This window comes from Bufo bufo, chromosome 2, assembly GCF_905171765.1.
Source record: "Bufo bufo chromosome 2, aBufBuf1.1, whole genome shotgun sequence".
NCBI lineage: Eukaryota > Metazoa > Chordata > Amphibia > Anura > Bufonidae > Bufo > Bufo bufo.
In genome coordinates this window covers 423,499,314-423,525,785 of record NC_053390.1, presented here as the reverse complement: position 1 = coordinate 423,525,785, position 26,472 = coordinate 423,499,314, and the positions used below count along the sequence as shown (strand labels likewise).

The following is a 26,472-nucleotide window of genomic DNA, read 5'->3' as shown; positions in this document are numbered from 1 at the left end:
CTTGATAGCAGACAGGACCAGCCAGAGGACGATACCGTCCGTTGGCCCTGTCAATCAACATGCGGAGGGGGCGTCTTTAGGATAGGAGGATGCGGCTGCTACCAGCAAGTAGCCGCCCTACTTGCTGGTAGCAAGGTAATTTTCATATTTTAAAAGTACGTTTTTAACATAATCTGCTGAACCGAAATGATTAATTACAGTATGTATGCAAAAATCGCAGTATAGGGATTATAACTAACCAAAAAAAATAATAACTGTTTAGTGGGGTGACAGAAGCCCTTTAAGGGAGCAGTGGAAAGGGACAGAGGACATTAATGAAATCTGTTATTATGAGGTAATTACAGATCTTTTGACAATCATTGACAGACTAACTCAGGTATACATGCCTAGCTGTAATAAACTGGCTAATAAAAATAAATAGGACAGTTTACCTTTAACCATGTCTTATTCAACTAGATCAAAATAGCAAGTGCGTACACAGGTGTACTTCCTCTATATATTACTCAACTCAACAAAAATGAAGTACCAAAATACCAGTACATATGTCAAAATGTATTGTCTTATCATTAAAAACACATATACATACACAGAATGTGGAAACAGGATAAAGTGCCAACGTGCAATAGCTAGCATCCCTTAAATAACACCACTATATAGAACCTCGCATGGATAGCAGTCTACAATACAGCCTGGAACAAACACGTGTAAATGTCCTCTAGGGCTAACCATGCCGCTATATGTGGTGCATAGTATATGGTCACACACAACCATCAAGGGTATAGGATCAGATTAATACCATGCCTCATATCCCATATCTATCTACAAACAGACCAGTATCCTATTAGTCTAGGAAAGATACTTAGAGACACATGTCTAAGGAATGTGAAAGCATGGTCATATATTCTCTTACCTAAAACCCTCTGTAGTGTGTGGGGATCACGATCGCTAGTTGGAGTGCCCCTCAACGCGCGTTTCGCATTCGCTTCTTCAGGAGGAGTCTTTTAACCATGTCTTGTAGATAATCCATGATAGATAATTGCTCATATGTTATAGCTACTAGAAATGCTTCCTGGACTCCATAGATAAAAACACTTACTTTAGGTGCGGAAGCAATAACTATAATCCTGCTTCAATAATTCAAAATGTCCGTACTATCCCTCCTCTGACCACTGTGACACAGCGAGGGGTTTTGTCTGGGAAGGCAGGTATTTTCCTCCCAACATTGGTGGCTGGGCTGATTTCCAGCCAGGTGAGATCAAATACCGGACCAGAGTTTTTAGTGCAGGTCCGGATTTTGGCAGCACCTGGCTGTCCTTTAATAGGCAGCTGGGCTCAGAATCTGAAGCATTGTGCTCTGCTGGAAGGTTCAGAGCCGCATGAGGGCTGCACGCTGAGGAACAGGCCCCCTAAAGCCTGCTATGGACTGCCGGGGATAAAACGGCTAGCAAGGTCACATGTCTGTTCTATGGACTTTTCATTGTGTGAATTAACACCAAGACTGTAATGAGTTGTTTTTCTTTTGCCTTTTGTGTGAATAAACACTGACATTTTAATTTACGAACTTGTTTCGCCTCTGTACTGCGTCCGCTTACCCTGCCTACCAGAGCAAATCCTCATACCACATAATGCAGTCGCCTATTGTGTTTTACTGCAGGCTGCTGTTACGCTGCGTTCAGACCTGAGCGTACGGGATGGAGCACTCTGTATGCGCGATTTTATGCGCGTTTACAGACGCGGCTCCGGAACAAGCGAATGCCCATTGTCGCGCTTTCCCGTCAGTCTATGTACGGGAACGCGCGACAAGACGCCCCAAAGAAGCTCCTGTACTTCTTGGGGCGTCGGGCGTTTTACAGCGCGATCGTACGCGCTGTGAAACGCTCAGGTGAGAACCATTCCCATAGGGAAACATTGGTTCTTGCCTGTTGAGCGTTTTACAGCGCGTAGGAACGCGCTGCAAAGCGCTCAGGTCTGAACCCAGCCTTAAAGAGCCCTTTACACGGCCTGAGAATCCGCCAGATAATCGCTAATGAGCGTTCCACACTCGTTAGCAATTATCTAGCAGCGTAAAGGTGGCGCCAATTACCAGTTGAACGAGTGAAATGGCGGGTAATTAGATCATTTGTGCAGGCACAAAAAAAATCTTTTGCTGGCAGGAGATCATGACGTCTAAACAGCCTCTGCTGCTGGCAAAGAACTGTGGAGGAGATTGCTGCATGTAAATACAGAGGTCTCCTTCCCTGATGAGCATGCGCTTGCCTGGGAGAAACGCTTCCTTCCCAACAATCGCTTGCAAAAGTGGCCAATGTAAAGGGGCCTTAAGATAAAGCTACTTTCACATATGCGTTTTTGCTGGATCCGTTTTCCTCAGGTATGGAGATCCTATGACGGATCTCAATACCGGAAATGAAAAATGGTGATGTGAAAGTAGCCTAAGAGTTTGTCCCCTTGTCTGACAGCCATCTTCCTTAGGCCATGTTCACATCTGCGTTGCGAACTCCGACAGTTTGTATCAGGGGAGGAACAGACTGCCGGAGTTCCCCGTATCCTGCAGAGCCGGATTCCACCAAGGACGACCGCATACTACACACAGCACTTTTTTGCAAGGTCAAAAGTGACTGGATCCATGCAGACATGAATCGGCTTTAATATCTCAGTGTTCTGTCCAATCTACATTCTGACAGGGCACGGATGTGAAAATCGCGCATCGGAATTAGCCCTTAAGATATGTACATGTCCCCAACGTTTAATTTCAAAGGATATGGGGCAAAAATCCGAGGCTAAAACTCACATTTCTGCAATGAATGTACTAGCAGTCAACTGTCGTTCAGTGCTTTTCCATACAGAATAAGGGCTAATGCACATGAACATGTCCGTATTGCAAATCCGCAAAACACGGATGGGAGCCATGTGCGTTCTGTATTTTGTAGAACGTCCGACCCTCAATAGAGCAGTCCTATCCTTATCCGTGATACCATTTTTTTTTGCGGGGCCGCAGAGCGGACTTGCGGATGCAGACAGTACACAGAGTGCTGTCCGCATCTTTTTCAGCCCCATTGAAGTGAATGGGTCCGCATCCCACCCGCAAAAAAAAGTGGCTCGGATGCGGACCCAAACCACGGTCATGTGCATGAGCCCTAATGCAAATAATGTGCATGCTATGGGTTTTAAAATCTGCAGTGCATATTTTATTCTGCACAGATTCGTTCCGCTGCATGTGTATGGGGTGGAAAATGTGTGGCTTAACGGGACATAGTCATGGCTTAGCAGAAAAGGGGAAGTGGCTTAAGTTGCACCATTTGGCGCCAACATTTTAGCAAAAAATTCTGTCACTTTGTTGGGGCTACAGATATTGATGACCCGTCCTCAGGATAAATCAGCACTATCAGATCGTTGGGGGTAAAACACCCCCCATCTCCACAGAGCTGTTTTCGAGCAGCCATGGTGCCAGTGTATGTAGTGGAAGCAGAAGTTTCTGGCACCGGTGTACTGAATGGTAGCTGAGCTGCTGTACCTCACCACACCATCAATGAAGCTATGCCATATACAGTATAATTTCTACAGTATAGATTCTCTGCAGTTCAACTGCCTCAAACAGTTGATCGGCGGGGGTGCTGGGAGTCAGACCCCCACTAATCTAATACTGCATGTAATAGCAGCTTTCTTCTCCACTGATGAGCAGGCAGTTGCTGGGATGGAACGTTTCCGTCCTAACAATCTCCTGCTGTATCGTCCTGTGTAAAGGGACCTTTAGTAACATAGTTGGTAAGGATGGAAAAAGACATCTGTCCATCCAGTTCCACCTGTTTCCTGCAAGTTGATCCAGAAGAAGGCAACCCTCCCCTCCCTCCCCCCGAGGTAGAAGCCAATTTTCCTCCCTTTAGGGATAAAATTCCTTCCCAACTCCAATCAGAATAACTCCCTGGATCAACGACCCCTCTAGTAGCTATAGCCTGTAATATTATTACACTCCAGAAACACATCCAGGCCCCTCTTGAATTCCTTTATTGTACTCACCATCACCACCTCCTCAGGCAGAGAGTTCCATAGTCTCACTGCTCTTACCGTAAAGAATCCTTTTCTATGTTTGTGACTAGTATCTAGTAAGGGATAGATTCATACTTGCCCTCTCCCTACGGCTCCAGTCCTCCGCAGTGGCTCCAGTGTGTCCATCTTCCAGACCTTGGCTTGCTTCCTTCTGGAGCAGTAGCACGTCAGTGATGAAGCCAGTCATTGGCTGCAGCAGAGCATGTGACCATGCGCATGCTGCACGGGAAGAAAACAAGTCAGGTACGAGAATATGGACACGTCGGCGCCATCACTTAGTAAAGCACAGGCATTAGGTAAAAACTATTTGCTGCCGGTCAACCCCTTTACAGCAACCTGTGTAGTCAGATGGATTAAGAGAATAATTAAGTGAGCCCATTTAATGAAGTATAATTACGGCAGTAAGTGGTATAATTGCATTCATCTAATACAGGGATTACCTACTTCCCACACTATCTATTCTGCAGCTACAACTCCCAGAATGCTTTGTTCACGTCTACGGAAGTCCTTTGGGATTTATGAGAAAAGCCAAGCAAGTGTGCATGCTGGGAGTTGTCATTTTACAACAGCAAGAGTGCCGAAGGTTACTGACCTTTGATCTCATATATCTGGCTTGTTTCTAAGTGTAGTTGGAAAGAACACACAGCTTAGGTTTCTAATTAAAAAATATATATATATCTTGTAAGTATACAGTGCAGTCGTAAAGTTTTCACTTTTTTCTCATTTTATTATGTTGTGCTTTTGGTGGGTTTTCACTTTGTCATTATGAGGTATTGAGTGCAGAATGATGGGGGTGGATTCAAAGTTAATGTTCACCATCCTGGATTTATAGGTACAATCTCTGAGGGTGCGGTCAAACATAGTGGATTCATGCGGCTTGGTAATGCCTAACAGCACGGCCATTAACATTAGCAATCCACACGGACCTGCCGCTCCTGGCCACAACGTGGCAGCACTTTGACTGAACACAGCTGTTTTTTTTTTTGTTATTTCGGCGTATTTATTTTATGCATTTTATATAGCGCTACTATATTCCGCAGCACTTTTACTTACATTATCATCCAACTGTCCCCAATGGGGCTCACAATCTAAGGTCCCTACCAGTATGTCTTTGGAGTGTGGAAGGAAACCGGAGTACCGGAAACTTATTTTTTTGTGGGTCGGGTGCGGATCCATTCACTTCAATGGGGCCGCAAAAGATGCAGACAGTACGTGGTCTGCTGTTGGCGTCTGTATTAGGGGATGAACATCCAAAGTCGATTCGCATAATACTTTGTTTAAGTACTGCGCTCCGTACAGTATTAAAATGTATTGGCTCCAATGAGCTGAAGTTATTAATTTGCGAAGTCTCACGAGACTTCGCATAATAACTTCATAAATTAATTTCTACTGTAAAAAAACATTTCCTGAACTCTGGTTCGGTTCCGAGGTACTTCTCAAAGTAATAACTTCTGCTCATCGGAGCCAATACATTCTAATACTGTACAGTAACCACACCTAGATTTTTGAGGAGGAAATTAATTATGTGCTTTTGGTGGGTTTTGAACTAATGGGGGTCTGTGGATGACGCACTGTTATGGGGATCTGTGGAGGACACTGTTATGGGGGATCTGTGGAGGACACTGTTATGGGGGATCTGTGGAGGACACTGTTATGGGGGATCTGTGGAGGACACTGTTATAGGGGGATCTGTGGAGGACACTGTTATAGGGGGATCTGTGGAGGACACTGTTATAGGGGGATCTGTGGAGGACACTGTTATAGGGGGATCTGTGGAGGACACTGTTATAGGGGGATCTGTGGAGGACACTGTTATAGGGGGATCTGTGGAGGACACTGTTATAGGGGGATCTGTGGAGGACACTGTTATAGGGGGATCTGTGGAGGACACTGTTATAGGGGGATCTGTGGAGGACACTGTTATAGGGGGATCTGTGGAGGACACTGTTATAGGGGGATCTGTGGAGGACACTGTTATAGGGGGATCTGTGGAGGACACTGTTATAGGGGGATCTGTGGAGGACACTGTTATAGGGGGATCTGTGGAGGACACTGTTATAGGGGGATCTGTGGAGGACACTGTTATAGGGGGATCTGTGGAGGACACTGTTATAGGGGGATCTGTGGAGGACACTGTTATAGGGGGATCTGTGGAGGACACTGTTATAGGGGGATCTGTGGAGGACACTGTTATAGGGGATCTGTGGAGGACACTGTTATAGGGGATCTGTGGAGGACACTGTTATAGGGGGATCTGTGGAGGACACTGTTATAGGGGGATCTGTGGAGGACACAGTGTAGACAGGGGCGCTATCTCTCCTGCTCTATAACATGCTGTGTGCAGCTCAGACACAATGTTCAACCTCACAGGCTTTTTTATAGAACATGAAAAATTGCACATTTCAAATGTTGCAAAATTAAAAACTACCAAAAAAATGCAATAATAAAATATTTAATTGATTATATTATTAACACGTATTATGTTTTATTTTAAGTGTTCCTGAATGCTGCAAAAATCGTGTGAAGGAATCCTCGATGTTTGAAAAAACATCCTGGCATGCTCTTTCCCGACTCAGTATTTGGCATAATTGAAAGCCTTGTGAAGGTCAGACCAAGGGAGCGGTAGCTAAAGTGCTCACATCACAATTGTGAGGATAAGACCAAGGCAGGGGTTGCTAAGGGGCTCGCATACACCTGTTGGTGGTTTTACAGGTTTGTCATACCTGGAGGTGAATGTAAGTACTTTTATACCTTCCTAGAGGCAAAGAAAACGTATTTAACCACTTCAGCCCCCCTAGCTTAAAGGGATTCTGTCACCAGGTTTCACCCCCTCCAGATAAAAATATGGTTATGTTCATGGAGCTTTCATGATTGCTAATGTGGTCTTATAAATGTAATCTGTAGGCTCATTTTGCTCAAAAAACGCTATTACTAACCTGTCAATCAACAGAATAAGGTGCCCAAGGGGATGTAAATGGATCCAAGCTGCCGCCCGCACCCGCCGCCGTTCGTGCCCAGCTCCGCCTTTCCCGACCTCAGCGCCGCCTCATAATCCTGTGTGACGCCTCCGGCTCTCCCTCCCCCCTCCTTCTGCTCTAACATCTCGCGCGTGCGCACAGGGCTCTGCCAGTGTGCAGGTCATCGAGAGGTTGAGCGAAGTGCCGGCGCATGCGCACTTCGCTCTATGAAGCCGAACGGAGAAGTCCGCGCGGGCGCATCAGTCAGAGCCCTGTGCGCACGCGCGAGATGTTAGAGCAGAAGGAGGGGGGAGGGAGGGAGAGCCGGAGGTGTCACACAGGATTATGAGGTGGCGCTGAGGTCGGGAAAGGCGGAGCTGGGCACGAATGGCGGCGGGTGCGGGCGGCAGCTTGGATCAATTTACATCCCCTTGGGCACCTTATTCTGTTGATTGACAGGTTAGTAATAGCGTTTTTTGAGCAAAATGAGCCTACAGATTACATTTATAAGACCCTATTAGCTTTCGTGAAAGCTCCATGAACATAACCATATTTTTATCTGGAGGGGGTGAAACCTGGTGACAGAATCCCTTTAAACCCCCTTAATGACCAGACCACTTTTTACAATTCTGCACTACACTACTTTTACGGTTTATTGCTCGGTCATACAACTTACCACCCAAATGAATTTTACCTCCTTTTCTTCTCACTAATAGAGCTTTCATTTGCTGGAATTTCATTGCTGCTGACATTTTTACTTTTTTTTTTATATTAATCGAAATTTACCGAAATTTTTGCAAAAAAAATGACATTTTTCACTTTCGGTTGTAAAATTTTTCAAATAAAACTACATTTCTATAAAAATTTTTCTCTAAATTTATTGTTCTACATGTCTTTGATAAAAAAAAAAAATGCAATAAGTGTATATTTATTGGTTTGGGTAAAAGTTATAGCGTTTACAAACTATGGTACAAAAATGTGAATTTCCGCTTTTTGAAGCAGCTCTGACTTTCTGAGCACCTGTCATGTTTCCTGAGGTTCTACAATGCCCAGACAGTAGGAACACTCCACAAATGACCCCATTTCGGAAAGTAGACACCCTAAGGTATTCGCTGATGGGCATAGGGAGTTCATAGAAGTTTTTATTTTTTGTCACAAGTTAGCGGAAAATGATGTTTTTTTTTTTTTCTTACAAAGTCTCATATTCCACTAACTTGTGACAAAAAATAAAAACTTCTATGAACTCACTATGCCCATCACGAAATACCTTGGGGTGTCTTCTTTCCAAAATGGGGTCACTTGTGGGGTAGTTATACTGCCCTGGCATTTTAGGGGACCTAAAGCGTGAGAAGTAATTTGGAATCCAAATGCGTAAAAAATGCCCTGTGAAATCCTAAAGGTGCTCTTTAGAATTTTGGCCCCTTTGGGCACCTAGGCTGCAAAAAAGTGTCACACATGTGGTATCGCCGTACTCAGAAGAAGTAGGGCAATGTGTTTTGGGGTGTATTTTTACATATACCCATGCTGGGTGAGAGAAATATCTCTCTAAAAGTCAACTTTTCCCATTTTTTTTTATACAAAGTTGTCATTTGAGAGAGATATTTCTCTCACCCAGCATGGGTATATGTAAAATGACACCCCAAAACACATTGCCCTACTTCTCCTGAGTACGGCATTACCACATGTGTGACACTTTTTTGCAGCCTAGGTGCGCAAAGGGGCCCAAATTCCTTTTAGGAGGGCCTTTAGACATTTGGATTCCAGACTTCTTCTCACGCTTTAGGGCCCCTAAAATGCCAGGGCAGTATAAATACCCCACATGTGACCCCATTTTGGAAAGAAGACACCCCAAGGTATTCCGTGAGGGGCATGGCGAGTTCATAGAAGTTTTTTTTTTTTTTTGCACAAGTTAGCGGAAATTGATATTTTTTAGTTTTTTCTCACAAAGTCTCCCTTTCCGCTAACTTGTGACAAAAAGTTCAATCTTTCATGGACTCAATATGCCCCTCAGCGAATACCTTGGGGTGTCTTCTTTCCAAAATGGGGTCACATGTGGGGTATTTATACTGCCCTGGCATTTTAGGGGCCCTAAAGCGTGAGAAGAAGTCTGGAATATAAATGTCTAAAGGCCCTCCTAAAAGGAATTTGGGCCCCTTTGCGCACCTAGGCTGCAAAAAAGTGTCACACATGTGGTATTGCCGTACTCAGGAGAAGTAGGGCAATGTGTTTTGGGGTGTCATTTTACATATACCCATGCTCAAATGACAACTTTGTATAAAAAAATGGGAAAAGTTGACTTTTAGAGAGATATATTTCTCTCACCCAGCATGGGTATATGTAAAAAATACACCCCAAAACACATTGCCCTACTTCTTCTAAGTACGGCGATACCACACGTGTGACACTTTTTTGCAGCCTAGGTGCCCAAAGGGGCCCAAATTCTAAAGAGCACCTTTAGGATTTCACAGGGCATTTTTTACGCATTTGGATTCAGTGAGGGGTATGGTGAGTTCATGTGAGATTTTATTTTTTGTCACAAGTTAGTGGAATATGAGACTTTGTAAGAAAAAGAAAAAAAAAATAATCAATTTCCGCTAACTTGTGCCAAAAAAATAAAAAATCTTCTATGAACTCGCCATGCCCCTCAAAAGTGATCTTTTTATAGCGCCGCAGCGATTTTACAGTGTTTTTGCAGTGATCAGAAAAAAAAAATTTCTGCCACTGCGGTGGGGCGGACTGAACGCAAGTGTGCGCACAAGATCAGGCCTGATCGAGCGAACACTGCGTTTTTTGTAGAGCCTATAGAACATGTCCTATTCTTGTCTGCAATTGCGGACAAGAAAAGGCATTTTCTATATAGTTCTGGCAATGTGCGGATCCGCAAAATGCGGAATGCACATTGCCGGTGTCCGTGTTTTGCAGATCCGCGTTGTCCGTGTTTTGTGGATCCGCGGATCTGTAAAACACATACGGACGTCTGAATGTAGCCTTACAGGGGGGTTATCAATGACAGGGGGGTGATCACCCCATATAGACTCCCTGATCACCCCCCTGTCATTGATCATCCCCCTGAAAGGCTCCATTCAGACGTCCGTATGTGTTTTGCGGATCCATGGATCCGCAAAACACATACGGATGTCTGAATGGAGCCTTACAGGGGGGTGATCAATGACAGGGGGTGATCAGGGAGTCTATATGGGGTGATCACCCCCCTGTAAGGCTCTATTCAGACATCCGTATGTGTTTTGCGGATCAATGGATCCGCGGATCCGCAAAACACATACGGACGTCTGAATGGAGCCTTACAGGGGGGTGATCAATGACAGGGGGGTGATCAGGGAGTCTATATGGGGTGATCACCCCCCTGTCATTGATCACCCCCCTGTAAGGCTCCATTCAGACGTCCGTATGTGTTTTGCAGGTCCGCGGATCCGCAAAACACATACGGACGTCTGAATAGAGCCTTACAGGGGGGGTGATCAATGACAGGGGGTGATCAGGGAGTCTTTATGGGGTGATCAGGGGTTAATAAGGGGTTAATAAGTGACAGGGGGGGTGTAGTGGTGTTTGGTGTTACTTTACAGAGCTGCCTGTGTCCTCTGGTGGTTGATCCAAGCAAAAGGGACCACCAGAGGACCAGGTAGCAGGTATATTAGACGCTGTTATCAAAACAGCGTCTAATATACCCTTCAGGGGTTAAAAAAAATCGCATCTACAGCCTGCCAGCGAACGATCGCCGCTGGCAGGCTGCAGATCCACTCGTTTACCTTCGGTTCCTGTGAACACGCGCGCCTGTGTGCGCGCGTTCACAGGAAATCTCGCCTCTCGCGAGAGGACGCGCCGGCGCGTCCAGGAGGAATAACAGGGCCGGCGCCAGGACGCAATCCTGCGTACGGCGGTCCTGAGGCGGTTAAGCAGTAATAGTAGTTAAAGGGGTTGTCCCACAAAAAACTATTGTACAGTTTTCAAACCAGCACCTGGATCTGAATACTTTTGTAACTGTATTTATTTAAAATATATTACAGAAATTGACTTATTCAATAAAGTCTCTCTGTGTAGCGCCACCTGCTGTTTGCTCTTTTTCTAATTTCTCTGTCCTGCTCACTGAGACCATAGCACATGCTCAGTTCCATCCTTCAACTGCCGCTAGCTGCAGCAGACAGGACACTCCCTCTGAGAAGGAACACGCCCCCTGAGCTGCCAGTTTAAAATAAATCTGGCAGAACAATTGGAGCAATGAATGGGGATCCATGTGAGGTACAGGGATGGGTCTAGCTTTATTAGAAAGAGGTTGTCATGTACTGGATTATGTATGATTTTCATTTTTTACATTATTCATGGAATAAGCCCTTTAATCTTGGGGAGCGCCATTCCATCAGACATGTAAAATCTTGAAGGGGTTACCAGAGGAATAATTGTATTAAAAAAGGAGGATGGAATGGGTTAAAAAAATAAAAAAGAATCATTACTCACCTCATTGAACCTCCTCCACTGCTTCGAGGCTGCTCCTGTTCCTCCTCGAGGAAATGACTTGGGCTGCCCACTCAGCCTATCACTAGTTGAGCCATTACCCACCTCAGCCAGCAACAAAGAGTAGCAACGGAATGGCAGTGGTGAGGGATCAGTGAGGGAAGGGTGCTGCCACACTACTACTGCACTTTTTTTTCTTTTTTATACTGGTAAAAAAAAATGCATGACTTTCATAATGCTCTGTTAGCCAGCATGTAACATCTGGCCGTGTTTTTTAAAATTTCCGCAAAAAAGCGTTTTTTTTTTTGTTTTTTTTTAAAGACGCAGTGTGAAGCCTCCCTAATTAACCCATTCAGACTTTTTTTAAATAAAATTATTCTTTCCCCGGAAAACCCTTTCTATAGGAAGTGATGTTTTTTTTATCTGATGTGTATTTAGTCCTCCTGTACATAATGTGCTTTTACTCAACTGACTCGTTTGGTTAGCTATTGTCCCCCAGCTATACAATGATAAAGCCTGTTATGCCGGCAGGAATTTCCCACTTCTCTAGCACTGAAAAAAAAACGCATTAGTATTTTGTTTGCATGGTTCAGGGCAGTTTTATTAGTCTTAGTATTTTTTTTTATTTTTTTCGCACAAGTGGTTTTTGGTGCCAGATGATGGCTGAAAGTCTATAGGAAATATGAAATATTGGTATTAAAGGGAAATATGGCTTTTGTTTAGACACTGCTGTTTTTAAAAAATGTTTCAAGAAATGTCATGACATAAAATACCACATACACCGATGCGCTGTTTGAAGCATATTTTGTTCAGAATACTTGTGTAAAATAGAAAAACACATTCAAAATGCCCGGATTTCTCTTGAAATCAGCTGTGTATTTTTCAGGCAGCAGAAATGACCATACTTTTATTATTACATTTAAAGGGGTTTTCTAGGAGTTGAATAGTGATGGCCTATCCTGAAGATACGTTATCAATATCTGATCGGTGGGAGTCTGACACCTGGTACTGCCACATATCAGCTGTTTGAAGAGGGCATGGAGTGTCAGTGAGCACTGCTCACACACAGTATACCAATCACAGCGCCGTACATTGTATAGTGGATGTGCTTGGTATTGAACGGGATTGAGCCGTGCCTAGGCCACCCGACTAATGAATGTGATGTCACATGGTCTAGGAAATGCTGCAAGAAGGCCACGACACTTACAGGAATGATGGTGCCTTCTCAAACAGCTGGTTGGCGGGGACCCTGGGTGTCGGACCCTCACCATTCAGATACCGATGACCTATCCAGAAGATAGGTCATCAGTTAAAGGGAATCTGTCACCTGCTTTTAGCATTTTAAGCTGTCACCATCGCCATGTTCAATAAAGTACCTTATTTCCTGCAGTGGTCTTCTTACTTTATTTCATTTTGATAAAAAAGCTCTTTTTCTGATATGCTAATGAAGCTCCAAGGTGCCCAGTGGGGCGTTTTTTTTCCCTCTCCGGTGCCCAGTGACGCCCCCCTGCAGTGCCCAGACCGCCTTAATTTGAATTCCAAGAACGCCTCCTGATCCTGAAATAACCTCCCACAGCCAAACGGTTCTGCCCCCTCGCCACGTCATCTTCTACCTTCAAGAAATGCCCCGTCCTTCTTCCTGTCGGATGCCAGAAATCTCGCGCAGGCGCAGTACCGCCTGCACGATCATCAAGCTCCTGAGGCAACCGCGCTCAGATTACATCACTGGGCTCGGCGCATGCCCAGTGAGACTTTTGAGGCGGTTGCCCTCAGGAGCTTGATGATTGTGCAGGCCACAGGCGGTACTGCGCCTGTGCGAGATTTCTGGCGTCCGACAGGAAGAAGAACGGGGCATTTCTTGAAGGTAGAAGATGACGTGGCGAGGGAGCGGAACCGTTTCTGGGGGCTGTGGGAGGTTATTTCAGGATCAGAAGGCGTTCTTGGGATTCAAATTAAGGCGGTCTGGGCACTGCAGGGGGGCGTCACTGGGCACCGGAGAGGGAAAAAAACGCCCCTCTGGGCACCTTGGAGCTTCATTAGCATATCAGAAAAAGAGCTTTTTTTATCAAAATGACAAAACAAAATAAAGTAAGAAGACCACTGCAGGAAATAAGGTACTTTATTGAACATGGCGATAATGACAGCTTAAAATGCTAAAAGCAGGTGACAGATTCCCTTTAAAAAGTCTCGGAAAACCCCTTTAATTCCTTTTGAGGAATTCATGACTCGATTAATGGCATTCTTTAAGGGAAAGCATGTCTTCAGCTGTAGGATGGACATAAAGAAGACATTCCAAAACAGGTTAGGCTACATGCACCAGACATCGCACAGCATTAGGCTACATGCACACGACCGTATGTGTTTTGCGGTCCACAAATTGCGGATCCGCAAAAAAAAAAAAACTCCTGCCATCCGTGTTTTTTTTTTTTTTTGTTTTTTTTTTGCGGATCCATTGTAACAATGCCAAAAACGGACAAGAATAGGACATGTTCTATTTTTTTTTTTGCGGGGCTACGGAACGGACATACTGATGTGGATAGCACATGGTGTGCTGTCCGCATTTTTTGCGGACCCATTGAAATGAATGGGTGATCAAAAACGCGTGATAAAAAACTGAAGGTTTAAAAACAACATCTCTTAGCAACCACCTGTGAAAAACGCATTGCATCTGCTTGCGGATGCTATGCAATTTTCACACAGCCCCATTCACTTTTATGAGGCTAGGACTGCATGAGAAACACAGAACATAGAACATGCTGCGTTTTTCACACAACGCAGAACTGATGCATGAAAAAAAAAAGACACAGACCCATTGAAATAAATAGGTCAGGATTCAGTGCGGGTGCTATGAGTTCACGTCACATATTGCACACGTGCGGAAAACTCGCTTGTGTGAAAGGGGCCTTAGAGAAATTCTTTCATGTGATCACACGACCTACCAAAATTTGTGAGCAGCACATCACCCTGTGCAAACATTTGCTGTCGACAATCAAAGAAACAGTATGGAAATGAATGATCAAAGTACTAGTGATCATTCCTCCCTATACAGAGTAGGGTTGTTGCAGGTATCGAAATTTCGATACCCAATCGATACTTTTGTCCCGGTATCGATACGATACCGGGATTTCCATTTTTTCAATACTTGGCTGCGCAGTCTAGTATCACAGAACATGAGCGCACTGCTGTCAGCGCTCTCATGTTCCCTCAGCAGCACGGGGAGAAGGAAGCAGTCTCTCCCTCCCCCCTGTGCCGCGCTGCCAATGAGAGAGGGGCGGGCGCACTGCGCCACCAATGATAGGAGGACCTCTCATGGGTTCGGACTTTGTTAAGTAGCAGGCTACATAGAGCGGCGCCCAGGGATCTCCCTGCACTTACTATTATTCCTGGGCACCGCTCCGTTCGCCCGCTGTGCCCCCGTTACCGTCTCCTGCTCTGTATGCTAATTACTACTATCGGAGCAATGGGGAGGAGACATCAGCTTCTCTCCTGGGCGTTCCTTCTCCCTGGCTGTGACGCTCTGCACTGCGATTGGACAGCGCTACAGCAGGGAGAAGGAACGCCCAGGAGAGAAGCTGATGTCTCCTCCCCATTGCTCCAACAGTAGTAATTAGCATACGGAGCAGGAGACGGTAACGGTGGCACAGCGGGCGAACGGAGCGGTGCCCAGGAATAATAGTAAGTGCAGGGAGATCCCTGGGCGCCGCTCTATGTAGCCTGCTAACTTACACCGGACCCATGAAAGGTCGTCTTTAACTTTTAATACAGGAGGCAGGTGCCGGCAGCAGAATCACATAGCCGGCACCCTGCCTCTGACAGGGATCTGCGATCAGCGTTAGTTAACCCCTCGGTTGCGGCACCTGAGGGGTTAACTGCCGCTGATCTGGTGCCGACACCCGCCTCCTGTATTAAAGGTTAATTATCATTGGTGGCGCTGTGTGCCCGCCCCCCTCAGTATTAAAATTATTGGTGGCAGTCAGTGGCCACAGGGTCCCCTCCCCTTCTCATTGTTGGCAGTGGCCACAGGGTCTCCTCCCCTCCCCCTCATTGGCGGCAGTGGCAGTTGTGATCGGAGCCCCAGCAGTGTAATCCTGGGGCTCCGATCGGTTACCATGGCAGCCGGGACGCTACTGAAGCCCTGGCTGCCATGGTAATCTCCCTGCTGCTGTGTGCACAAAGCACAGGGCAGCAGGGAGAGTGTGAAGTCCTATTCACCCTGATAGAGCTCTATCAGGGTGAATAGGACAAGGGATCAAAAGATCCCAGGTTATAGCCCATAAGGGGGAAATAGTTATTAAATAAAAAGTAAAAAGATAAATAAAATAAAAATAAGTATAAATCACCCCTTTTATATATAAACAATAAATAAATAAACATATCACATATTGCCACGTCTAAAAAGTCCAAAAAATATTTAAAAAAATCTATGCGGTAAACACCGTAACAGGAAAAAAAAATGCGGAATGCATGTGGCTTTTTTGGCATTTTATTTTTTCGATTGGTATCGAGTATCGTAATACTTTTTTATGGTATCGAAATCGAATCAAAAATTTGGTATCGTGACAACTCTAATACAGAGTAGATAATTTATGCATGTAAATGCAGTTCTACTGCAGCCTAAGGCCTCTTTCACACGGGCGTTGTGGGAAAAGGTGCGGGTGCGTTACGGGAACACCCACGATTTTTCCGCGCAAGTGCAAAAGATTGTAATGCGTTTTGCACTCGCGTGAGAAAAATCGCGCATGTTTGGTACCCAAACCCGAACTTCTTCACAGAAGTTCGGGCTTGGGAACGGTGTTCTGTAGATTGTATTATTTTCCCTTATAACATGGTTATAAGGGAAAATAGCATTCTGAATACAGAATGCATAGTAAAATAGCGCTGGAGGGGTTAAAAAAAAAAAATTCAACTCACCGTAGTCCACTTGATCACGAAGCCCGGCTTCTCGTCTGTCTACTTTGTTGAACAGGACCTGTGGTGAGCATTAATTACAGGAAAAAGACCTGTGGTGACGTCACTCCGGTCATCACATGATCCATCACCATGGTAAAAGATCATGTGATGACCGGAGTGACGTCATCACAGGTCCTGTTCATGTAATTAATGCTCACCACAGGTCCTGTTCAACAAAGGAGACAGACGAGAAGCCGGGCTTCGCGATCAAGTGGATTAAGGTGAGTTTAAAAAAAAAAATTTAACCCCTATATGCATTCTGTATTCAGAATGCTATTATTTTCCCTTATAACCATGTTATAAGGGAAAATAATAATGATCGGGTCTCCATCCCGATCGTCACCTAGCAACCATGCGTGAAAATCGCACCGCATCCGCACTTGCTTGCGGATGCTTGCGATTTTCACGCAACCCCATTCACTTCTATGGGGCCTGCGTTACGTGAAAAACGCAGAATATAGAGCTTGCTGCGATTTTCAATCAACGCACAAGTGATGTGTGAAAATCACCGCTCATGTGCACAGCCCCATAGAAATGAATGGGTCGGTATTCAGTGCGGGTGCAATGCGTTCACGTCACGCATCGCATCCGCGCGGAATACTCGCCCGTGTGAAAGGGGCCTAAGGCCCCTTTCAGACAAGCGAGTGTCCCTCTGCGCACTTGCAGCGCAGCTCCCGGCCTGACCTCCCAGCATTGCCGAGGTCACATAGCATTATATTGATTTATGATGCTGTGTAACCCTTAGGCCCCTTTCACACGGGTGAGAATTCTGCGCGGGTGCAATGCGTGAGGTGAACGCATTGCACCTGCACTGAATCCGGACCCATTCACTTAAATGAGACTGTGCGCATGAGTGATGTTTTTCACGCAACGCAGGCCCCATAGAAATGAATGGGGCTGCGTGAAAATCGCATAGTATCCGCAAGCAAGTGCAGATGTGGTGCGATTTTCACGCATGGTTGCTAAAGAGACGAGGGATGTATGATCCCAGACCCCATTTACTTTATAATTTTCCATTATAACATGGTTATAATGGAAAATAATAGTATTCTTTAATACAGAATGCATAGTAGAAGGTCAATTGAGGGTTAAAAAATAATAAAAACATTACTCACCTCATCCACTTGATTGCGCAGCCGGGATCCTCTTCTTTGTTCTTCTTGAAGGACCTGCGCTGACGTCATTGCGTTCACCACCAGATCTTCTATCTTCATTCAGCAGGACATGCGCTGACGTCACCACGCTCACAGGGACACGGATCAAAGTAGTGCGTGTCCCTGTGATTTTTTTTATTGACCTGCGGTCAGTAATAAAATACTGAGATGTGAACAGACACATTTAAATCAATGGCTATGTGTGCCGTTCGTGGAAAATGCAGATAAGGCCTCTTTCACGCGACCGTTTTTTTTTTTTTTTCCGTATACGGAACCATTCATTTCAATGGTTCCGAAAAAAAAAAAAAGAATGTACTCCGTATGCATTCCGTTTCCGTTAAAAGATAGAACATGTCCTATTATTGCCCGCAAATCACGTTCCGTTGCTCCATTCAAGTCAATGGGTCCGCAAAAAAAAAGGAACACATACGGAAATGCAGCCGTATGTCTTCCGTATCCGTTCCGTTTTTGCAGAACCATCTATTGAAAATGTTATGCCCAGCCCAATTTGTTCTATGTCATTACTGTATATGCCATACGGAAAAACGGAACAGAAACAAAAAACGGAACAGATCGCAAAACACTGAAAAAGCCATACGGTCGTGTGAAAAAGGCCTAACGCGTCTGTGAAAAACAGAAATGTGAATGAGGCCTAAAGATTATAGACACCATTGGGGGGCATTTATTAGTGCAGATTACACATTTTGTGCTAAAAATGTTTTCACTTGGTCTGTATTAAAAGACTTGAACAGTTTTTCCTCTACATCTACAGACTATAAGAGCGGTGTGGGTCCTGCTGGTGGGACGGAGAAGCCGGTGGCAGATGCGGGTGACTCCATTCATTTCTGTGTGAGTCTCCATAGAAATGAATGGGGCGGCCGCACGCATCTGCCACCGCTTTGTTCTTCTCAGCCATTTATCTTTACTTCGGGCTATCAGTTCGAAATGAATGGGACTAAGGTTGCATTTCGGCGCTCTCTGCGGAGAAGTCGTTCCGTCGTGACCGGGGCCGCAGCAGCGCGCGCTTCCCGAGCCCTAGGCCTCTAGAGTGGGCGGCTGGCCGCACCTTCTTGACGAGCTTACAGGCCACGCCCCTTGCGCGTCTGAGCAGACCGAGTGTTGTGGCGTTCTACTTCGCTCCGGAGCCCCGCCTACTACTGCAGAATCTCGATCCCGTTTCTTTTGCTGCTGCGCGTTATTCTTGTGGCGTTTGCTAACCGGGCAGCTGAACACCCCCCAGGTAAATAATAGTGATGCGACCCGGGTAAGGTCTGCGATGTGTAGGTGTGACTGTACCACTTTGGGGGAGGGGGGGAGTCGGCTTATGTTGTGGTTCCTCCTAATATTTACGGTCAGCCCTCCTACTCTTGTATTTCCCCCTGGCACATGCTGTGTATCTTTAGGTTGTGTACATTGTCTTACTGCTTTTGTACTTAGCGTCTCTCTCAATTACTATTTTAGAGGTCACTTAGTAGACATTTATAGGAGTTTTTCTTGGTAATGGTAATACAGTGGGTAGGAAGGTGACACGTCTTTAGTGTGTGACCAGGTACCTTCATTAGCCATGTGGTGGAAGACATTGGGGTAGACTGGCAGCACCCCATACCAATAGGTGTGTGGCATCGTCTTAACTTTTCGGGCTCCTGCATAGGATTGCATTATTCCCAGATAGTGAACCGACCTATTCATTTCTATCAGGCCAATATATCAATTTCCTTCGGCAGATTCATATACCCGATCTACAAATCTTAGAAAGTGAGAAAAAAAACTAGAGGACAAGGCCGTGTGCGTGAGGGTATTAGTGAAATAGTCAGTTTGTGGGGAGTCTCTGCAGTCGGGACCCCCACAGCGCAAACGTTTATTACATAATACATCACAACATGATACAGATTGGGAGGTAAGCGCTTTGTGGCCAGCGCTACACGGGCCTCGCCTGAAAAAGGACTTTTCTAGAGTCTCCCAGAACTGAATGTGCCGTCATCTGTTCATTGCAGAGGTGGTTTTTTAAGGTGTAAGACTCTAAGGCCTCTTTCACACGGGCGTCATGTTTTTGGCCCGGATAAGATGCGAGTGCGTTGCGGGAAAATGCACAATTGCAAAACATTGTAATGCGTTTGGTACCCAGACCCGAACTTCTTCACAGAAGTTCGGGCTTGGGTTAGGTGTTGTGTAGATAGTATTTTTTCCCTTATAACATGGTTATAAGGGAAAATAATAGCATTCTGAATACAGAATGCTTAATACAATAGGGCTGGAGGGGTTAAAAAAAAATAATAATTTAACTCACCCTAATCCACTTGTTCGCACTGCCTGGCTTCTCCTCTGCCTTCTTCTTTGAGGAATAGGACTTTTGATGACATCACTACGCTCATCACATGGTCCATCACATGATTGTTTTTTACCATGGTGATGGATCATGTGATGTACCATCTGATGAGCACAGTGATGTCACCACAGGTCCTTTTCCTCACAGATAAAGGCAGAAGAGAATCCGGGCTGCGCGACCAAGTGGATTAAGGATTAAGGTGAGTTAAATTATTATATATACACTTGCTTGCGATTTTCACGCAGCCCTATTCACTTCTATGGGCCCTGCATTGCGTGAAAAACTCACAAAATAGAGCATGCTGCGATTTTCACGCAACGCACAAGTGATGCGTGAAAATCACCGCTCATGTGCACAGCCCCATAGAAATGAATGGGTCCGGATTCAGTGCGGGTGCAATGTCTTCACCTCACACATTGCCCGTGTGGAAATCTCGCCCGTGTGAAAGGGGCCTAAGGGACACTACACTCCCATTTTTGTCATCACATGTTAACATCCTGTGTGTAATAATAATCTTTACTTGTGTAGCGCAAACATATTCCGCAGCGCTTTACAGTTCAGCTACAGTCATAAATAACATAGCAACAGACAAGTCACTAATTACAAGAGGAATGAGGACCCTGCTCGCAAGAGCTTACAATCTGTGAGGGGAAAGGGGTGACACAAAAGGTAAAAGTGCTTGTATCTGAATATTATTTGTAATTTTTTCTTTAAAAAATAAATAAATAAACAAACAGGTGGATTTTTTTCCTGGAAATAATTTTTGGGAGATCGCTACAAGTATTTTACTTCCTGCCCAGGATCTTAAAGTATAACTGTCGTATTTTTTTTTTTTTTTTAGAGTATTGGATTGTGGTGATTAATATCTCCTTGGTGGCCCTATTTCAACTTTTCACTGTGTATTCAATTATCCCTTAATTCCACATTTTTGTTCCCTGTACTGCCTACTTTTACCTGTGCTTAAAATAGGGTTGCTAGGCATGGTCCGTCTATGTGTTGAAGGACGGATGACGCAGCGTGCAGGCTCATATTACTGACAGCCAGGGACTGTAAGTAAATGATTAAAGCCAGGTCCTCCCCAGCAGCTGATAACAGTGCCTGGGCTGTGTGCACTTCTCCCTGTCCCTGCGCTTGGCAGACGCTCCCTCACTCAGCAGAGCTGGAGAATGCAGAGTTGGTGCAGCGCAGACCAGGGAAGGGAGATCTGCCATCTGCTCAGTGTATAAATGAAAGCAACATGTGGTAAGAGGACCCCTTTGTGCTGCAGGAGATTAACCCTTTAGGGGGGAGGGCTCTGGTTACTGACACTTTTGGGGCGCTATTGTTACTGGCTAGTGAGGGCAGGCGGGATTAGCCTCAGGGTGAGGGCAGTGGCGGCCATCTTAACTGAATAGTGAGATTGCAGTTTTATGCAGACTGGTTGCTAAGGGCTGAATCTTATTAAATATGGGGTAAGTCAGTCTAATAGTAACTGATTCTGGAATATCATGTTATTAGTAGCGGTCCGCAATGCACGGGCACCTTCCGTGGGGCAGGCGCATGGGGATCGCAGACCCATTCACTTGAATGTGTCTGCGATCCCTCCGTTCCGCAAAAAGATAGAGCATGTTCTATCTTTTTGCGGTGCGGAGGCACAGAACCCCAGAAAGCACTCCGTAGTGTTCCGTTCCGTGCTTCCGTTCCGCATCTCTGGATTTGCGGACCCATTGAAATTAATGGGTCCACATCCGTGATGCGGAATGACAACAGAACGGTGCCCGTGTATTGTGGGTCCGCAATACGGGAACGGGACACCAACGGTCGTGTGAACGAGCCCTGAGGCTGATAATCAAGGGGTGGGTTCCATAGGGGCTCACTCTGGGCCTAAAGGGTTTATCTGAATATTTCTAACTGATGACCTCTGGATAGGTCTTCAGTGTCTGATCAGTGATGGTCCAACACCCAGGTCCCCCGCCGATCAGCTATTTGAGAAGGCAGCGGCGCTCCTGTGAGCACTGCAGCCTTCTTGCAGTTTACTAAGCACAGCGCTGTACATTGTATAGCGGCTGTGCTTGGTATCACCCTTGGCCCCATTAGTGCTCCAGACTAAAAAAAAAATACCAAGTAGCCATTGGCTCCTGAACTGAAAAATTTAGGAGCCAAATTTTCATTTTTAGTCGCCAAATCGAAACCAAATCAAAATTTTGGTATTGTGACAACGCTACGCCGATCAGATCGGCGTAGTGTTGCTTCAATACCCAAATTTTGATTAGCTTTTGTCACCATAAAAAAGTATTGCGATACTCAATACCACGCAAAAAAAATAAAAAGCCGTGTGCATTTTGCATTTTATGAAACGTTCGGCCCATAATAGAACAGTCCTATCCTATTTTTTGGGGTGACAAGGTGACTAAAAAATGGCAAATCGCATGGTTTTTATTTATTTATTTCTGTTACGGCGCTCACCGCATAGGAGATATTTTTTAATAATTTAATAGTTTGGACTTTTCGGACTCAGCGCTATGTAATATGTTTATTTATTGTTTATATATTTTATATGTAAAATTGGGAAAGGGGGGATTTAAAGGGTTTCTGTCACCCTGCAAAACTAATTTTTTTTTTTTTTGGATAGTTAGATTGCTCATAGTGCGATATAGCAGAATATAATGCTCTTACTTACTTTCATGCGGCCGATTCTTTATAAAACGAACTTTTATAATATGTAAATGAGGGCTCTACCAGCAAGTAGGGCGTCTACTTGCTGGTAGCTGCTGCAGAAATCCGCCCCCTCGCCGTGTTGATTGACAGGGCCAGCCGTGATCTCCTCCTCCGGCCGGCCCTGTCAGTAATTCAAAAATCGCGCGCCTCGCGTCATTCGGCGCAGGCGCTCTGAGATGAGGAGGCTCGTCTCCTCAGCACTCCCTCAGTGCGCCTGCGCCGATGACGTCTTCTCTTTCGGTGATGTCATCGGCGCAGGCGCACTGAGGGAGTGCTGAGGATACGAGCCTCCTCATCTCAGAGCGCCTGCGCCGAATGACGCGAGGCGCGCGATTTTTGAATTACTGACACGGCCGGAGGAGATCACGGCTGGCCCTGTCAATCAACACGGCGAGGGGGCGGATTTCTGCAGCAGCTACCAGCAAGTAGACGCCCTACTTGCTGGTAGAGCCCTCATTTAGATATTATAAAAGTTCGTTTTATAAAGAATCGGCCGCATGAAAGTAAGTAAGACTATTATATTCTCCTATATCGCGCTATGAGGAATCTAACTATCCAAAAAAAAAAAAAAGAGTTTTGCAGGGTGACAGAAACCCTTTAAACGTAATATTTTAGGGTACTTTCACACTAGTGTTTTTCTTTTCCGGCATAGAGTTCTGTCCTAGGGGCTCAATACCGGAAAAGAACTGATCAGTTATATCCCCATGCATTCTGAATGGAGAGTAAGGGCCCTTTCACACTTGCGTTCTTTTCTTCCGGCATAGAGTTCCGTCGTCGGGGCTCTATGCCGGAAGAATCCTGATCAGTTTTATCCTAATGCTTTCTGAATGGAGTGAAATCCGTTCAGGATGCATCAGGATGTCTTCAGTTCCGGACCGGAACGTTTTTTGGCCGGAGAAAATACCGCAGCATGCTGCGCTATTTGCTCCGGCCAAAAATCCTGAACACTTGCCGCAAGGCCGGATCCGGAATTAATGCCCATTGAAAGGCATTAATCCGGATCCGGCCTTAAGCTAAACGTCGTTTCGGCGCATTGCCGGATCCGACGTTTAGCTTTTTCTGAATGGTTACCATGGCTTCCGGGATGCTAAAGTCCTGGCAGCCATGGTAAAGTGTAGTGGGGAGCGGGGGAGCAGTATACTTACCGTCCGTGCGGCTCCCCGGGCGCTCCAGAGTGACGTCAGGGCGCCCCACACGCATGGATGACGTGATCGCATAGATCACGTGATCCATGCGCATGGGGCGCTCTGACGTCACTCTGGAGCGCCCGGGGAGCCGCACGGACTGTAAGTATACCGCTCCCCACTACTACTATGGCAGCCAGGACTTTAATAGCGTCCTGGGTGCCATAGTACCACTGAACGCATTTTGAAGACGGATCCGTCTTCAAATGCTTTCAGTTCACTTGCGTTTTTCCGGATCCGGCGTGTAATTCCGGCAAATGGAGTACACGCCGGATCCGGACAACGCAAGTGTGAAAGAGCCCTAATCCGTTCAGGATGTCTTCAGTTCAGTCGTTTTGACTGATCAGGCAAAAGATAAAACCGTAGCATGCTACGGTTTTATCTCCGGCAAAAAAAACTGAAGACTCGCCGGAATGCCGGATCCGGCATTTATCCCCATAGGAATGTATTAGTGCCAGATCCGGCATTTAAAATACCGGAATGCCGGATCCGTCCGTAAAAATGTGTAAAGAGATACAAGACGGATCCGTCTGTCCGCATGACAAGTGGAGAGACGGATCCGTCCTTGCAATGCATTTGTGAGATGGATCCGCATCCGGATGTGTCTCACAAATGCTTTCAGTCACATCCAGATCGGCGGATCCGGCAGGCAGTTCCGACGACGAAACTGCCCGCCGGATCACACTGCCGCAAGTGTGAAAGTAGCCTTAGGCCCCTTGCAGACGAGCGTGTCCGGATGCGTCCCGGTGCATTGCGGCAAACCCGTGCGAGTAGGTACACAATTGCAGTCAGTTTTGACTGCGATTGCTTTCCGATGTTCAGTTTTTCTCGCGCGGGTGCAATGTGTTTTACACGCGCGTGATAAAAAACTGACTGTGGTACCCAGACCCGAACTTCTTCACAGAAGTTCAGGTTTGGGTTAGTTGTAGTGTAGATTGTATTATTTCCCCTTATAACATGGTTATAAGGGAAAATAATAGCATTCTGAATACAGAATGCATAGTAGAATAGGGCTGGAGGGGTTAAAAAAAAAAAAAAATGTAACTCACCTTAATCCACTTGTTCACGCAGCCGGCATCTCTTCTGTCTTCATCTGTGAGCAATAGGACCTTTGATGATGTCACTGCGTTCATCAAATGGTCCATCACATGATCCATCACATGATCCATCACCATGGTGATGGATCATGTGATGAGCGTAGTGACGTCATCAAAGGTCCTATTCCTCACAGATAAAGACAGAAGAGATGCCGGCTGCGTGAACAAGTGGATTAAGGTGAGTTACATTTTTAAAAAAAAAATTTTTTTTAACCCTTCCAGCCCTATTTTACTATGCATTCTGTATTCAGAATGCTATTATTTTCCCTTTATAACCATGTTATAAGGGGAAATAATAATGATCGGGTCCCGATCGTCTCCTAGCAACCGTGCGTGAAAATCGTACCGCATCCGCACTTGCTTGTGGATGCTTGTGATTTTTCACGCAACCCCATTCATTTCTATGGGGCCTGCGTTATGTGAAAAACGCACAAAGAGGAGCATGCTGTGATTTTCACGCAACGCACAAGTGATGCGTGAAAATCACCGCTCGTGTGCACAGCCCCATAGAAATTAATGGGTCAGGATTCAGTGCGGGTGCAATGTGTTCAACTCACGCATTGCACCCGCACGGAATACTCGCCGTGTGAAAGGCGCCTTAGTGTTTGTGTTTTTTTTACTTACTATTAGCCCCCTTAGGGGCTGGAACCCTTGTCCTATTCACCCTTAGGCCCCTTTCACATGGGCGAGATTTCTGCGCGGGTGCAATGCGTGAAGTGAACCCATTGCACCCGCACTGAATCCGGACCTATTCACTTCTATGGGGTTGTGCACATGAGCGGTGATTTTGACGCATCACTTGTGCGTTGCATGAAAATCGGAGCATGCTCTATGTTGTGCGTTTTTCACGCAACGCAGGCCCCATAGAAGTTAATGGGGCTGCGTGAAAATCACAAGCATCCGCAAGCAAGTGCAGATGCAGTGCGATTTTCACGCATGGTTGCTAGGATGAAAGTCTATTCACTGTATTATTTTCCCTTATAACATGGTTATAAGGGAAAATAATATCATTCTTTAATACAGAATGCATAGTAGAAGGTCAATTGAGGGTTAAAAATAATAATAATAATTAACTCACCTCCTCCAATTGATCGCGTAGCTGCCGGTCTCCTGTTCTTTCTTCAGGACCTGTCAAAGGACCTGTGGTGACATCACTGTGTTCATCACATGGTTCATCACATGGTACATCACATGATCCATCACCATGGTAATGGACCATGTGATGAGCTCAGTGACGTCACCACAGGTCCTGAAGAAAGAACAGGAGATCGGCAGTTGCGCGATCAATTGGAGGAGGTGAGTTAATTAATTTTTTTTAACCCTCATTGGCACTGCGCCACCAATGTTTATTATACTGGGGTGTTGGGGGGGGGGGGGGGCCACTGCGCCACCAATGAAGATAACTGACCTGTTAATACAAATACAGGAGGCGGGTGCCGGAATAGAATAGCTGGCACCCGACCTCTATGACAGGGAGCTGCGATCCGCTGCAGTTAACCCCTCAGGTACCGCACCTGCCTCCTGTATTTGTATTAACAGGTCAATTATCTTCATTGGTGGCGCAGTGGCCACAGCCCCTCCTCCTCCTCCTGT

The 26,472-nt window shown here is 45.7% G+C and overlaps 1 protein-coding gene across 2 annotated transcripts in view; it reads left to right on the top strand.

Moving 5' to 3' along the window:
• The window catches only part of GNE (glucosamine (UDP-N-acetyl)-2-epimerase/N-acetylmannosamine kinase), a 77,513-nt gene that overhangs the window by 7,597 nt on the left and 43,444 nt on the right, over window positions 1–26,472 (top strand). Inside the window, exon 1 of one of the 2 annotated variants that reach the window (XM_040417381.1) lies at window positions 18,728–18,815. The exons of the other annotated variant lie outside the window; for it this stretch is intronic. The gene's annotated coding sequence lies outside the window, so the exon portion shown is untranslated. Of the gene's footprint in view, window positions 1–18,727; window positions 18,816–26,472 lie in introns of those variants that run through there. 2 annotated transcript variants of the gene reach the window in all.